The 16350-nt window shown below is 35.5% G+C and overlaps 1 pseudogene; it reads right to left on the bottom strand.

The window, feature by feature from the left end:
• The window catches only part of LOC118917092 (60S ribosomal protein L9-like), an 85981-nt pseudogene extending 69898 nt beyond the window's left edge, over positions 1-16083 (bottom strand).
• Positions 16084-16350: the final 267 nt, after the last annotated feature.

Below are 16350 nucleotides of genomic sequence, written 5' to 3'. Positions count from 1 at the left end.
AATATTCCTAAGGCTAAATAGATGTCACCCAAGGGATAGACAAAGAGCACAGAATATGATTCATAACATACAAAGAATGGAGGAGGAAGAAAAAGGAGGGGGAAAAAAAGAAGAACCTTTAGATTGTGTTTGTAATAGCATACAAAGTGAGTTAAATTAGACTATTAGATAGTAAGGGAATTACCCTTGAACCTTTGGTAACCATGAATCTAAAGCCTGCAATGGCAATAACTACATACCTGTCGATAACCACCCTAAATGGAAATGGTCTGTATGCGCCAATCAAAAGATTTAGAGTCACTGAATGGATGAAAAAATAAGACCCATCTATATGCTGCCTACAAGAGACTCACTTCAAACCCAAAGACATACACAGACTGAAATTAAAGGGATGGATAAAGATATTTCATGCAACTAACAGGGTGGAAAAAAGCAGGAGTTGCTGTACTTGTATAAGACAAAATAGACTTCAAAATAAAGAAAGTCACAAGAGACAAAGAAGGACATTACATAATCATAAAGGGGTCAGTCCAACAAGAGGATATAACTATTACAAATATCTATGTACCCAACACAGGATCACCTATATATGTGAAACAAATACTAACAAAATTAAAGGGGGAAATAGAATGCAATGCATTCAATTTAGGACACTTCAACACACCACTCACTTCAAAGGACACATCAACCAGACAGAAAATAAGTAAAGAGACAGAGGTACTGAACAACATATTAGAAAAGATGGAACTAACAGACATCTACAGAACACACCATCCAAAAGCAACAGGATACACATTCTTCTCAAGTGCACATGGAACATTTTCAAGAATAGATCACATACTAGGACACAAAAAGAGCCTCAGTAATTGAAAAAGATTGAAATTATACTAACCAGCTTATCAGATCACAAAGGTATGAAACTAGAAATAAATTACACCAAGAAAATGAAAAAGCCCACAAACATATGGAGGCTTAATAACATGCTCCTAAGTAATCAATGGATCAATGACTAAATAAAAACAGAGATCAAGCAATATATGGAGACAAATAGCAACAATAATTCAACAACACAAAATCTGTGGGACACAGCCAAGGCGATGCTAAGAGGGAAATATATTTCGATACAGGCGTACCTCAGGAAAGAAGAACAATGCCAAATTAATGAAACTAGAAAAGAAAGAACAAATGAGGCCCAAAGTCAGTAGAAGGAGGGACATAATAAAGATTAAAACATAAATAAATAAAATTGAGAAGCATAAACCAATAGAAAAAATCAATGAAAGCAGGAGCTGGTTCTTTGAGAAAATAAACAAAATAGATGAACCCCTAGCCAGACTGATTGGGAAAAAAAGAGAGTCTACACACATAAATAGAATCAGAATTGAAAAATGAAAAATCACCATGGACACCACAGAAATACAAAGAATTATGAGAGAATATTATGAAAAATTATATGGTAACAAACTGGATAACCTAGAAGAAATGGCCAAACTTTATAGAAAAATACAACGTTCCAAAGCTGACCCAGGAAGAAACAGAAAATCTGAATAGACCTATTACCAGCAAAGAAATTGAACTGGTAATCAAAAAACTACATAAGAACAAAACTGTTAGACCAGATGGTTTCACTGCTGAATTTTATCAAACATTTAGTGAAGACCTAGTACCCATCCTCCTTAAAGTTTTCCAAAAAGTAGAAGAGGAGGGAATACTCCTAAACTCATTCTACGAGGCCAACATCACTCTAATACCAAAACCAGTCAAAGACACCACAAAAAAAGAAAATAACAGACCAATATCCACGATGAACATAGATGCAAAAACATTCAACAAAATATTAGCAAACTGAATTCAAAAATACATCAAAAGATCACCCATCATGATCAAGTGGGATTCATCCAAGGGATGCAATGATGGTACAATATGTGAAAATCCAACATCATCCACTATGTCAACAAAAAAAAGGACATAAAACACATGATCATCTCCATAGATGCTGAAAAAGCATTTGACAAAATTCAACGTCCATTCATGATATAAACTCTCAACAAAATGGGTATAGAGGGCAAGTACCTCAACATAATAAAGGCCATATATGACAAACCCCCAGCCAACATTATACTTAACAGTGAGTGGCTGAAAGCTTTTCCTTTAAGATCGGGAAGAAGAAAAGGATGCCCACTCTCCCCACTTTTATTCAACATAATTCTAGAGGCCGTAGCCATGGCAATCAGACACAAAGAAATAAAAGGATCCAAATTTGCAAGGAAGAAGTCAAACTGTCCCTGCTTCCAGATGATGTGATATTGTACATAAAAACCCTAAAGAATCCACTCCAAAACTACTAGATCTAATATCTGAATTCAGCAAAGTTGCAGGATACAAAATTAATACACAGAAATCTGTTGCATCCCTATACAATAATGATAAACTAGCAGAAAGAGAAATCAGGAAAACAATTCCATTCACAATTGCATCAAAAAGAATAAAATACCTAGGAATAAACCTAACCAAGGAAGTGAAAGACCTATACCCTGATAACTACAGGACACTCTTAAAAGAAATGAAAGAGAACACTAATAAATGGAAATTCATCCCATGTTCTGGGCTAGGAAAAATTAATATTGTCAAAATGGCCATCCTGCCTAAAGCAATCTACAGGTTCAATTCAATCCCTATCAAAATACCAACAGCATTAGTCAATGAACTAGAGCAAATAGTTCTAAAATTCATATGGAACCACAAAAGACCCTGAATAGCCAAAGCAATCCTGAGAAGAAAGAATAAAGCAGGGGGAATTATGCTTCCTGACTTCAAGCTCTACTACAAAGCCACACTAAACAAGACAATTTGGTACTGGCACAAGAACAGACCCATAGACCAGTGGAACAGACTAGAGAGTCCAGATATAAACCCAAGCATATATGGTCAGTTAATATATGATAAAGGAGCCATGGATATGCAATGGGGGAAATGACAGCCTCTTCAACAGCTGGTATTGGCAAAACTGGACAGCTACATGTAAGAGAATGAAACTGGATTATTGTCTAACCCCATACACAAAAGTAAACTCAAAATGGATCAAACACCTGAATGTAAGTCATGAAACCATAAAACTCATAGAAAAAAATATATGCAAAAATCCCTTGGACATAAACATGAGCAGCTTCTTCATGAACATACTCCCCGGGCAAGGCAAACAAAAGGAAAAATGAACAATGGGACTATATCAAACTAAAAAGCTTCTGTACAGCGAAGGATACCATCAGTAGAATAAGAAGACATCCTACAATATGGAAGAATATATTCATAAATGACAGATCCGATAAAGGGTTGACATCCAAAATATATAAAGAGCTCACTCACCTCAACAAACAAAAAGCAAAAAATCCAATTAAAAAATGGGCACAGGATCTGAATAGACACTTTTCCACAGAAGAAATTCAGATGGGCAACAGACACATGAAAAGATGCTCCACATCACTAATCATCAGGGAAATGCAAATTAAAACCACAATGAGATATTCACCTCACACCAGTTAGGATGGCCAACATCCAAAAGACAAACAACAACAAATGTTAGCAAAGCTGTGGAAAATGGGGAACCCTCCTACACTGCTGGTGGGAATGTAAATTAGTTCAACCATTGTGAAAAGCAGTATGGAGGTTCCTCAAAATGCTCAAAATAGACTTACCATTTGACCCAGGAATTCCACTCCTAGGAATTTACCTGAAGAATACAGCTGCCCAGTTTGAAAAAAACATATGCACTCCTATGTTTATCACAGCACTATTTTCAATAGCCAAGAAATGGAAGCAACCTAAGTGTCCATCAGTAGATGAATGGATAAAGAAGATGTGGTACATATACACAATGGAATATTATTCAGCCATAAGAAGAAAACAAATCCTACCATTTGCAACAACATGGATGGAGTTAGAGGGTATTATGCTCAATGAAATAAGCCAGGTGGAGAAAGACAAGTATCAAATGATTTCACTAATCTGTGGAATATAACAACAAAGAGAAAACTGAAGGAACAAAACAACAGCAGACTCACAGACCCCAAGTATGGACTAACGGTTACCAAAGGGAAAGGGACTGGGGGAGGATGGGTGGGAAGGGAGGAATAAGGGGGAAAATGGGGCATTACAATTAGCACACATAATGTAGGGGGTTGAGGACATGGGGAAGGCAGTATATAAAGAGAAGTCAAGTAATGATTCTATATCATCTTACTACACTGATGCACAGTGACTGTAATGGGGTATGTGGAGGGAACTTGATAATAGGGGGAGTCTAGTAACCCTAATGTTCAAGTAATTGTACATTAACAGTATCAAAAGAAAAAGAAAAAAGAAAATATAAATGCAGATGGACAGGATCAATGTCAAAAATTTATTAAGAATGATTTATAGCATATTTTACTAATTCCTAACTAAGTAAATTGGAAAGGCAGAATAAGACCCTAAGAAGGTATTAGCCTGAGGAATATACAAAAAGTTTTCTTATATTTCATGTGAACAAAAATGTTTAACAATAGTAGTATAAATTTCAGTTCGAAATGTCCTTTTGTGAAGTTTCTCTAATTACTTAAAAGTGGATATAGTACATAGAAATTATACTTTGTGTTTACTGATTTTATATAAGTTAGTATACTGAATTATAATTGTTTTACATGTCTGTTCCCTCAATTAGGCTTATTTAAACTACTTTCAATAATATTTACAGAGACTCAACTCTATGATAGGGAGTTTAACAATCATTAAGAGTATAGGCTCTGTAATTAAAGTGCTTCATTTGGATCCTGAATCCACTGCTTTCTAAGTGTGTAGTGACTTTGGGTAAGTTGATTCATCTTGCTAAATCTTAATTTCTTCTTCTATAACAACCTAATAATAAATAACTGCACATTCTTCACAGATGGAATGGATATATACCAAATCTCATATATCATATATATTAAATGATATACCATCATTATAATTCTAGATAAGAAAATGTCCTGTATATTGTAGAGGTTCAATGGCAACATCATAGCTACTGACCTCGGTGAGTTTTCATTCTAGTGGATCAGACAAGTGAAGAATAATTTTAATATATTAGATATGCAAAATGCTTTGAACATATATAAATGGGCATTACACACAGAACTGGAAAGTTAGAGAAGGCTGACCTTCATTTCTTTCCTGTTAATAAACAATTGGACTGGCTGATATTCAAGGTCCTTTTCAGCTCATTTTGTATATAGCCCAACACAAAGGTCAAAAGTCCAGTACAGAAATAGTTCTTAAGGTTTTAGTTCTCTACCTTACGAATAATAAAGGTTATCAAATCTATGTAGTTGTGAAGCCCTGCAAAATTGCAAAACTCCCCTAGCATTTCCATGGAAGTATTTGTACATCCAAGATGAGAAGTTCCACTTGTGTATGTTACAAAATCTATCTGGTGATGAATTAATTAATGCTTGGGACAGCTGATCTCTCAAGTTGTTCTCTATGTATTTATCACTGTGTCCCATCTGAGCTTCAGTTTCATGATCCCACATATACAGGAATGCACAGTTTGCTGTAATAAACCACCAATATAATATGCTAAAGAAACCTTTGTAAACTAGTGAGTTTAAATAAAAATATATTTACTTAGGTAGAGAGAAGTCTATTCAAATTGTCTATTTCTTCTGTGTGACTTTCAGTGAATTGTGTCTTTCAAGGAGTTAGTACATTTCAACTAGTTTATCAAATTTGCATTCAAAGAGTTGTTCCTAAATATTGCTAATATTTTGCCAATGATTTTTTCAACTATGTTCATGAGATATTTGGTTTGTAGTTTTCTTGTAATGTCTTCATCTAGTTTTGTTATCAGGGTAATGCTAGACTCAGAATGAGTTAGAAAAAGTATTCCCTCTGCTTCTAACTTCTAGAAGAGATTATAGAGAATTGGTATAATTTTTCCTCAAATGTGTTGCAGAATTCACCAGGGAACCTATCTGAGCCTAGTACTTTGTTTTGAAAGTTACTAATTATTTCTCTAATAGATATGTCTCTAATAATTTCTCAAATTGATATGTCTATTCAAGTTGTCTATTTCTTCTTGTGTGTCATAGTAGGTTGTGTCTTTCAGGAGTTGGTCTATTTTATCTAGGTTATCGCATTTGTTGTCACAGAGTTGCTCACAACATGCCATTATTATCATTTTAATGTCCATGAGATCTGTAGTAATGTTCCCTCGTTCATTTCTGATATTAATAATTTGTCTTTTCTCTCTTTTCTTCTTAATTAGCATGGCCATAGGCTTATATTTATTGTTCTTTTCTAAGAACTAGCTTTTGATTTTCTGTATTGATTTCCTGTTTCAATTTCATTGATTTCTGCTCTAATTTTTATTTCTTTTCTTCTATTTTGGATTAAATGTTTTTTGTTGTTGTAATTTTTTGTTTCCCGAAACTGATTACTGATTTTAGATCTTTTATTCTTTTTTAATATATGCATTCCCTACTATAACTTTCTCTCTAAGCAGTTCTTTTGCTGTAGCCCATAAATTTTGATGTTGTGGTTCTATTTTCATTCAGTCTTAATATTTTTCTCTTGAGATTCTTTGACACATGTGTCATTTAAACATATGCTGTTTAATCTGTACATATTTTGGGATCTTCTAGCTATCTTTGGTATTGCTTTTTATTTTAATTCTATTGTGCTCTCAGAGCAGTCACTGTATAATTTCTACTCTCTTAAGTGTGTTAAGGTGTGTTTGTGGCCCAGAACGTCATTTATTTTGGTGAATGTGAGCTTGAGAAGAATGTGTTCTGCTGTTGAGTCAATAGAAGTCAATTATACCCAGCTGAATTGATGGTGCTGCTGGATTCAACTATGTCTTTACTGATTTTCTGCCCTCTGGAGAAAGGCAGAAGTTTTCTGATAGAGAGGTGGTGAAATCTCCAACTGTAATTATAGGTTCATCTATTTCTCCTTGAAATTCTATCACTCTTTGCCTCATATATTTTGATCCTCTATTGTTAGGAGCATATGGATTAAGGATTGTTATGTCTTCTTGGAGAATTGAACCCTTCATCATTATATAATGCAACTTATTACCCTGATAATTTGCCTTGCTCTGAATCTGCTTTGTTTGAAGTTATTATACCTACCCAGGCTTTCTTTTGATTTTGTTAACATGGCATATATTTGTCCATCCTTAAATTTTAATCTATAGTTGTAGTTGTTTTAATCTTAAATTATAGTTAATTTAAACTGTGTTTCTTGTGGACAACATATAGCTGGTTCTTGTTTTTAGTCCACTCTGGCATTCACTGTCTTTTAGTTGGTGTAGCCCATTGACATTTAAAGTGATTACCAATCTAACATGATTAATATTTACCATATTTGTTTGCTTTTATTTGTTGCCCTTGTTCTTCATTCCTATTTTTTGTCATCTGCTCCTTTTCTGCCTTTTGTGGTTTTAATTGCATATTTCATATGATTCAATTTTCGCTCCTTGCTTAACATATCAGTTGTACATTTTTCAAAACATATTTTATGGTTGTCCTCAAGTTTGCATTGTCCACTTAAAATTAATCCAAGTCCACTCTCAAATGACACTATATTGCTTCAAAAGTAGTGCAAATATCTTATAATAACAAAGTAATCCTAATTCCTATCTCCTGTCCTTTTACCATTGCTGTCATTCACTTTACATACATATATATGTAACCATACATAAGCTATTATATTATCCATAAGTATAGATATTTGAATATATTGTTGCTTTTATTAATTTGAATAAACTTTTATGTTAGATCAATTAAGAATAAGAAAATATTTTTATTTTACTTCTACTTATTTCTTTTGATGTGCTTCCCTTATTTAAATTCACATTTATGATCTATATCACTTCTTTCTCTCTTCAGAATTTCTTTTAACATTTCTTACAAAACAGACCTACTGCCAGTGAGTCTTCATTATTCCTTTGCTTTTGAAGGATAGTTTCATGAGTAAAGAATATAAGGTTGGTGGTTTTTATCGCTAAACACCTTATATACTTCACTCCACTCTCTCTTGCTTGTGTAGTTTCTGAGAACAGATCACATATAAATCTTATTGTTGCTCCTCTGTCGGTAAGATGTTTGTTTTAACATCCTCTTCATTCCTTCAAGATTTTTTTCTTTATCTTTGATTTTATGTAGCTTTAATTTGATATGCCTACACATAGATTATTTTTGGCATTAATCCTTCTCACTGTTCTGTGAAATTCCTGGAATTGGACTTTGGTCTCTCACATTAATTTGGGAAATTCTCAGTCATTATTACTTCAAATATATCTTCTCATCCTTTCTTTTCTTTTCTTTCTGGCATTCATCTTCTGCATGTATTAAATATTTTGTAGTTTTCCCACAGTACTTGTACATTTCTTTTCCCAGTCTTTTTCTCTTTGCTTTCAGTTTTGGAAGTTTCTATTGACATGTACTTCAAGTGCAAAGATTCTATCCTCAGCCATGTACAGTCTCTTACTGGGCTCATCAAAGGCATTCTTCATTCTTATAGTGTTTTTTTGATTTCTAGAATTTCTTTTTGATTTTTTCTTAGAATTTTCTTCTGTCTGCTTACATTGCCAATCTGGTGCATGCTATTTTTATCCATTAGAGCAGAAAATCACAGTTGTTTAAATTCATATTCTTATAATACTAACATACCTGTCTTTAGTCTGCTTTTAATGCTTGCTTTGTCTCTTCAAACTGGCCTTTTAGTATATCTTTCAATTCTTTCTTGATAACTAAACATGATGTACTGGGTAGAAGGAAATGAGGTAAATAAGCAAGGCTTTAGCAATGTGCTGGTAAGTGTGGGGTAGGGAAAGCATTCTACAGTCCTACAATTTTCATTGTTTTAGTTAGCCTGTACTTCTGAACTGTGAACTGTACAGTTCATTCTCATGTTTTCTCTGTCATTTTGTGGGACAATACAGTGATAGTGGGCTGGAGTTAGGTATATTCCCGTCCCCCATATGGAAGGCTCTGGAGAACAGAAGTATTTACTTCAGGTCATTTAGGCTCAGAAAAAATCCTCACTAGTTTAATTAAGGTTTTTAAATAATTTCTACTGTAGTTTTTTATTCATCCTGTGTGGGATTTTTAAATCTAGTGGGTTTCCTGAATCTGTTTTGGTGACTTTGTCTTGAATTTTTAACCTTAATATTGTCTCTCATAATTTTACCTATTCTTTGTAGAACAGATACACATGCTCATTCTAATATCAGTGTCTTCTAACTTATCATCCATATTTTCTATATCTTTATCTTTCTGTGCTGCAGTTTGCAAATCCTTCCTCTGAATTTCTCAAGCTAATATTCTCATCTGTGTAATTTTTCTGTTCAACCCATCCATACCATTTTTAATTTTCATTTTTAATTGCAATATTTGAATACCACAAGATTTGTTTCTGTTGTCAATTATTTATCCCCCACCCATCAGTTACAACCCATTTCCCATGGTAACCACCAGTCACTTCTCAGTGTCTATGAGTCTGTTGCTATTTTGTTCATTTTGTTTTGTTTTGTTTTTATTTTCTGCAAATAAGTGGAATCATATAGTATTTGTCTTTCTCCACCATGCTTATTACACTTTTGCATAATACCCACTAGATCCATTCATGTTGTTTCAACAGTCAGGATTTCTTTTTTATGGCTGAATAATACTCCATTGTGTATATGTACATCTTTTATCCATTCATCTGTTGATGGACACCATGATTGCTTCCATATATTGGCTACTGTAAATAATACAGTATAATACATAAATAAAAATAGGGGTGCATACATCTTTTTGAATCAGATATTTAATTTTTTTCAGGTAAATTCATAGAAGTGGAATAATTGGGTCAAATGATAATTCTATTTTTAGTTTTCTGAGAAAGCTCCATAGTGCTTTACACAGTGGCTGCACCATTAACATTCCTACCAACAGTATGGGAGGTTTCTCTTTTCTCCACATCCTTGCCAAAACTTATTTCTAGTCTTTTGGATAGTGGCCATTCTAAGTGGTGGGAGGTGGTATCTCACTGTGGTTTTGATTTGCGTTTTCCTGATGATTAGCAATGTGGAACATCATGTTATATGCCTGTTGGCCACTTATATTTCCTCTCTAGAGAAATGTCTGTTCAGGTCCTCTGCCTATTTTTTTAAAGGGTTATTTTATTTATTTATTTACTTACTTACTTACTTATTTATTTATTTATTGGTGTTGAGGCATATGAGTTCTTATATATTTTGAATGTTAACCCTAACTGCAAAAATCACTTATGAATATATTCTCCCACACTGTAGTGTGACTTTTTGTTTTGCTGGTGTCTTCTCTGTACAGCTTTTCAGCTTGATGTAGTCCTACTTGTTCATTTTTTACTTTGTATCCCATGCCCAAGGAGGTATGTCCAGAAAAAAAATTGCTCATGCTTATATTCAGTAAATTTTTGCTTATGTTATCTTCTAAGAGTTTTATCATTTCACATCTTACATTTAGGTCTTTGCTCCATTCTGAGTTTACTTTTGTGTATGTACTAATAAAATAATCCGGTTTCAGTCTCTTGCATGTAGCTGTCCACTTCTCCCAGCATCAGTTAATAAAGAGCTGTCTTTTCCCTACTATATATTCATGGCTCCTTTACTATGACACTTATATGTGTGGGTTTACATCTGGGCTCCCTATTCTGTTCCACTGACCTGTAGGTGTGTTCTTGTGCCAGTACCATGCTGCTTTGGTAACTGTAACTTTATAGTGGAGCTTGAGGTCAGGCAGCATAATGTCCTAGCTTTGTTCTTTCCAAGGATTGCTTTGTTCTTTCCAAGGATTGCTTTGTTCTTTCCAAGGATTGCAGGGTGGTGGGAGTGGGCATCACTTTTCATTGTGATGCAATGTGAATTTTAGGATTAATTGCTCTAGTTCACTGAAAAATGCTGTTGGTATTTTGATAAGGATTTCTTTGAATCTCTAAATTGCTTTGGGCAGGATGGCCATTTTGATACAATTAATTCTCCCTATCCATGAAAATGGGATAGATATCCATTTATTGGTGTCTTCTTTAATTTCTCATGATACAGGTCTTTCACTTCCTTTCTTAGGTTTATTCCTATGTATTTTATTCTTTTTGATTCAATTGTAAATGGAATTGTTTTCCTGATTTCTCTTTTAGTTAGTTCATTATTAGTATAGAGGAACCAAGAGATTTCTATGTATTAACTCTGTATCTTGCAATTTTGCTGAATCCACTTACTAGTTATAATTGTTTTTTGGTGGATTCTTTAGGGTTTTCTATGTATAATATCATGTCGTTTGAAAATAATGACAGTTTAACTTTTCCTTACCAATTTGGATGCCTTTTATTTCTTCATGTTGTCTGATTGCCATGGATAGGAATATCCATGTAGAATGTAGAATAAAGGTGGTGGGAGTCGGCATCCTTGTCTTGTTCCTGATCTTAAAGGAAGCTTTCAGCTTTTTACCATTGAGTATGATGTTAGCTGTGGGTTTGTCATATATGGCCTTTATTATGTTGAGGTACTTGCCCTCTATACCCATTTTGTTGAGAGTTTTTATCATGGATGTTGAATTTTGTCAAATGCTTTTTCAGCATCTATTGAGATGATCACATGGTATTTATCCTTCTTTTTGTTAATCTGGTGTATGATGTTGACAGATTTATGAATATTGTACCATTCTTTCAATCCTTGAATAAAGCCTCCTTGGTCATGATGGATGATCCTTTAATGTATTATTGAATAAGGTTTGCTACTATGTTGTTGAGGATTTCTGCATCTATACTTATGAGGGATGTTGGTCTAAAATTTCCTTTTTGGTAGTGTCTTTCTTTGGTTTGGTATTAGAGTGATGCTGGACCCAGAATGAGTTCAGAAGTATTAGGTCCTCTTCTACTTTTAGGACTACTTTAAGAAGTATTGGTATTAGCTCTTCTTTAAATGTTTGGTAGAATTCAGCTCTAAAGCCATGTGGTACAGGACTCTTATTTATTGGGAGTTTTTGATTAGCATTCAATTTTGTTACTGAAAATTGACTTGTTCAGATTTTCTGTTTCTTCCTTGGTCAGTCTTGGAAGGCTGTATTTTTTTAGGAATTTTCGCATTTCTTATAGGTTGTCTAATATATTGGCATATAATTTTTCATGTAATTTTATAATAGTGTTTTGTATTTCAGTGGCATACGTTCTGACTATTCCTTTTTTTTGTTTTTCATTTTGTTTGTCTAACTCTTTTTCTTGATTAGATTGGGTAAGGGGTATCTATCTGTTTATTTTCTGAAACAACCAGTTCCTGATTTCATTGATTTGTTTCTATTATTTTATTCTTCTCTATTTTATTTCTGCTCTGATCCTTTTATGTCCCTCCTTCTACTGACTTTGTGATTCATTTGCTCTTCTTTTTCTAGTTTCTTTAGTTGTCAGTTTAGATTATTTATACTGAATTGTTCTTGTTCCTTGAGGTAGTCCCGAATTGCTGTGTACTTCCTTCACATCACTTTTGTGGCAGTCCCACAAATTTTGGACTGTTGTATTTTTGTTTTCCTTTGTCTTAATATATTGCTTGGTTTCTGTTTTAATTTATCATTGTTCCATTGGTTATTTAGAAGCATGTTATTTAGCCTCCATGTGGGCTTTTTTGTTTTCTTGTGGAATTTCTTTCTAGTTTCATAAAATTGTACTCTGAAAAGTTGCCTGATACAATTTCAATCTTTTTGAATTACTGAGGCTCTTATTGTGGCCTAGCATGTGATCTATTCTGGAGAATTCCGTGTACACTTAAGCAAAATGTATAGCCTGATGCTTTTGGATGGAATGTTCTGTAGATCAATATGAGTGAGTTCTAATCTACTTCCCCCTTTAATTCTGTTAGTATTAGTTTTGCATAGTTAGCCTTTTATGATTATGGAATGTCCTTCTTTGTATCTTCTTTATTTTGAAATCTTTTCCATCTGATATAAGTACTGCTACTACTGCTTTTCTCTATGATTTGCATTAAATATCTTTTTCCATACCTTCACTTTTAGTCTGTTTATGTCTTTGGGTTTAGATGAGTCTCTTGTAGACAGTATAGAGATGAGACTTGCTTTTTTTATCCATCCTGTAACTCTATGTCTTTTGATTGGTGCATTCAGTCCATTTACATTTAGGGTGACTACTGATAGATATGTACTTGTTGCCATTGCAGGCTTTAGATTCATGGTTACCAAAGGTACAAGGGCAGCTTCTTTACTATCTAACAGTCTAACTTAACTCACTTATTATGCTATTTCAAACACAAGCTGAAGGTTTTTCTTCTTTATCCCTTCTTTTTATTCCTCCACTCTTTATATATTAGGTGTCATATTCTGTACTCTGTGTATCCCTTGACTAACTTTGCAGGTAGTTGGTTTAACTTTGTATTTTCTTAGTAATTATTTGGTCTACTTCCTTTACTGTGGTTTTATTTTCTCTGGTGACAGCTATTTAGCCTTACAAGCACTTTTAATCTTTTTAAATCCTTCCACTGTATGTTTCAGATACTGTATTTTTCATTTCTTTCTCTTTCGTGAAGTCCTCCCTGCACTCTTGAATATTTTTCTGTAGCTCCATGAGCATGATTATGATTTTCATTTTGAAATCTTTATCAAGAAGATTGGTGATTTCAGTTTCACTTAGCCCTCTTTCTGGTGTTTGAGGGATTGTGGTTTGTACAAGATTCTTTTGTCATTTCATATATCTAATGATTACTATGAAAGAACTCTGTGTAGACAGCATTCTCTAGTGCCCAGAAGCTCTACTCTCTGAAGCTGCCCAGCACCTAGAGTGATAATGGGGGTCCCAGATGAGTGGTACCAGTGCCTGCCAGGAGTAAAGGGCTCTTTCCTGCTTTCCAGCTGCAGTGCCTGCCTCCACTGCCAGGGCCAGTGGGACAAATGCACAGAAAGGACTCTCTGCATTACACCCTTGTAGCTGCTGTAAGCAGAGTTCCACTGTGGCTGGCCTGGCACAATGGTGGAGGCTGCAGTATTGTGAACTGGTGCCAGCCAGGAGGGAGTAGTGGCAGCCTGCATATCATGGTGGGTGGCCTCAGCGCTGCATTGCCAGCCAGGATAATGGAGCACCTGAAGCTCCCGAAAGTTCCCAACCTGCTGGGTTGAGTGTGCCAGGATGATTTTGTCCACCTGTCCTTTCTCCTGAGGAGCAAGCTCTGTGTAATCCTTGCCCCTTTACTACCCCTCCAACTGTTGGAAAGTCTTTCAAAAGTGCTCACCTTTCTTTTGTCCCAGAGTGGCCAGTTGTGGGTACCTGTTCCCCACAATTGGCTGGAATCTCAATCGCTCCAGTATTCCTCCTATATTTGCTTTCCAACCCCACCAATTTTCAGAGCACCATGGAATATGGGTTTGTGCTCCCATAGCAGATCTCCAAGAGTGGGTGTTTAGGAGTCCTGGGCTTCTACTCACTACCTGCTCTTTTTCTCTTCCTCCCGCCTATGAGTTGGGGTGGGGGTGGGCTTCTGTCCTGCCAAATCATGGCTTTGCTACTTTACCCTTTTTTGTGAGCTTTTCCCCAGATGTAGGCAGTCTGTCTCGGTCTTCAGGATGCTCTTTCAGGATTAATTGCATTTGCAGTATTTTCATGTTATATGTGGTTTAGGGAGGTGCTTTCTGCCTCACTTATCATGCCAACATCTTTTTCCCAGGAATTTGAACACTCTGTTTTGTTTTGTTTTAACTTTATACTTGCTTGGTAAGTACTTGGTCTGCATCCTTTACTGTGGGCTTATTTTCATTGGTGAAAACTATTTAGACTTAAGAACATTTCCATCTACAGAAGTCCTTTGACCATATCCTGTAATGCTGGTTTAGTGAATATAAATTCCACTCAGCCTTCATTTATCTGGGAAGTTTTTAATCACTCCTCCAAATCTGAATGATAATATTTCTGATAGAGGATTCATGGCTCAAGGTCCTTCTGTTTCAGTACATTAAATATTTCATGCCACTCCCTTTTGGCCTATAAAGTTTCTGCTGAGAAATCTGCTGATAGCCTGATGGGGCCTCCCTTATAAGTAATCTTTTTTTTCTTTCTTGCTGCTTTCAATATCTCTCCTTATCCTTAATCTTTGTCAGTTTAATTATTATATATCTTGGTGTTGTCTTCCTGGAGTTCCTTTTGTTAGGGGATTTCTGTGCTTCCAGGACCTGGGTGTCTATTTCCTTCCCCAGATTGCAGAATTTTTAGTGATTAATTCTTCAAAGAGACTTTCTATCCCTTTTCTCTCTAGTCTCCTTTTGGTACCTCTATTATGTAAGTATTGTTGCATTTGGAGGTGTTGGAATTTTCGCACAGCTATTTTATTATCCTTTCATTTGTAGAGATTTTTTTTCTGTTTTCCTCAGCTCTGCTGTTTTCCTGTTCTGTAATTTCCATCTCACTGACTGTCTCTCTGCATGCAGCAATCTATTATTCATTCCCTCCATTTTACATTTCATTTTAGTTACTGTATTCTTCAGTTCTGAATGGAACTTTTTCAACTCTTCTCTTTATTGAAGTCATCCTCGAGATAATTAATACTATTCCACAGAGCACTGAGCATATTCATGACTGTTACTTTAAAATCTTTATCAAGAAGATTGGTGATCTCTATTTCATGTATCCCTCTTCCTGATGTCTTATCCTGTAGTTTTGATTGGAACATATTTCTCTGCTTTCCCATTTTGTCATAGTTTCTGGGGTTTTTTTTCTTTGTATTAAATAGATCTGCTATGCCCCTAGTCTACAAAGTAATAGTAAAGTAAGATGGCATTCTGGGGCACCAGAAACTTGATTCATTACTCTCCAGTGCCTGGTTCTCCTTTGCAGTGGTACCCCAGTTGTTGGTGGTGGCCTATGGTGGGGCGACCTTTCTGTCTCTGTGTTGGCAGTGGTCTCCCTCATTACCCCATGGATGACAGCTCACCTCAGCCAGCCTTTGTGAGCTGGATCCTTGTGAGTGGCAGTACTGCTGGCTAACAGGGTGTTTGGGATGATGAAAGCATTGGAGAAGTGAGGACATGTGGCACCTGGCTTGGCCATCCTTGAGGAGGAAGAAGTCCTTGGAGCTGGCTCCTATAGGTGCCTCCCAAATTGAGCTGAGATAGGGCCGAGAGCTGGGAAAGCCTCCCTCTGCCTGCCAGTCAGCAAAGTCTGACATTGTTAGATTGAGTGGGCTAGGTGGGTATGTAGGGAAGCAGCATGGTGTGGCTGAGCTGCTAGTGAGTGGGATGGAATGTTTGGTGCACCTGCAAGTGCCTGACCTGTTGGGTAAAGGGAAGTCTTGGGAAGTGTCACCCACTTGCCTTC

The sequence above is a fragment of the Manis pentadactyla genome, chromosome 7, assembly GCF_030020395.1.
Source record: "Manis pentadactyla isolate mManPen7 chromosome 7, mManPen7.hap1, whole genome shotgun sequence".
NCBI classification, from domain to species: Eukaryota; Metazoa; Chordata; class Mammalia; order Pholidota; family Manidae; genus Manis; species Manis pentadactyla.
Note: the sequence above shows the minus strand (reverse complement) of the source record. Positions and strands in the feature narration are given on the sequence as shown.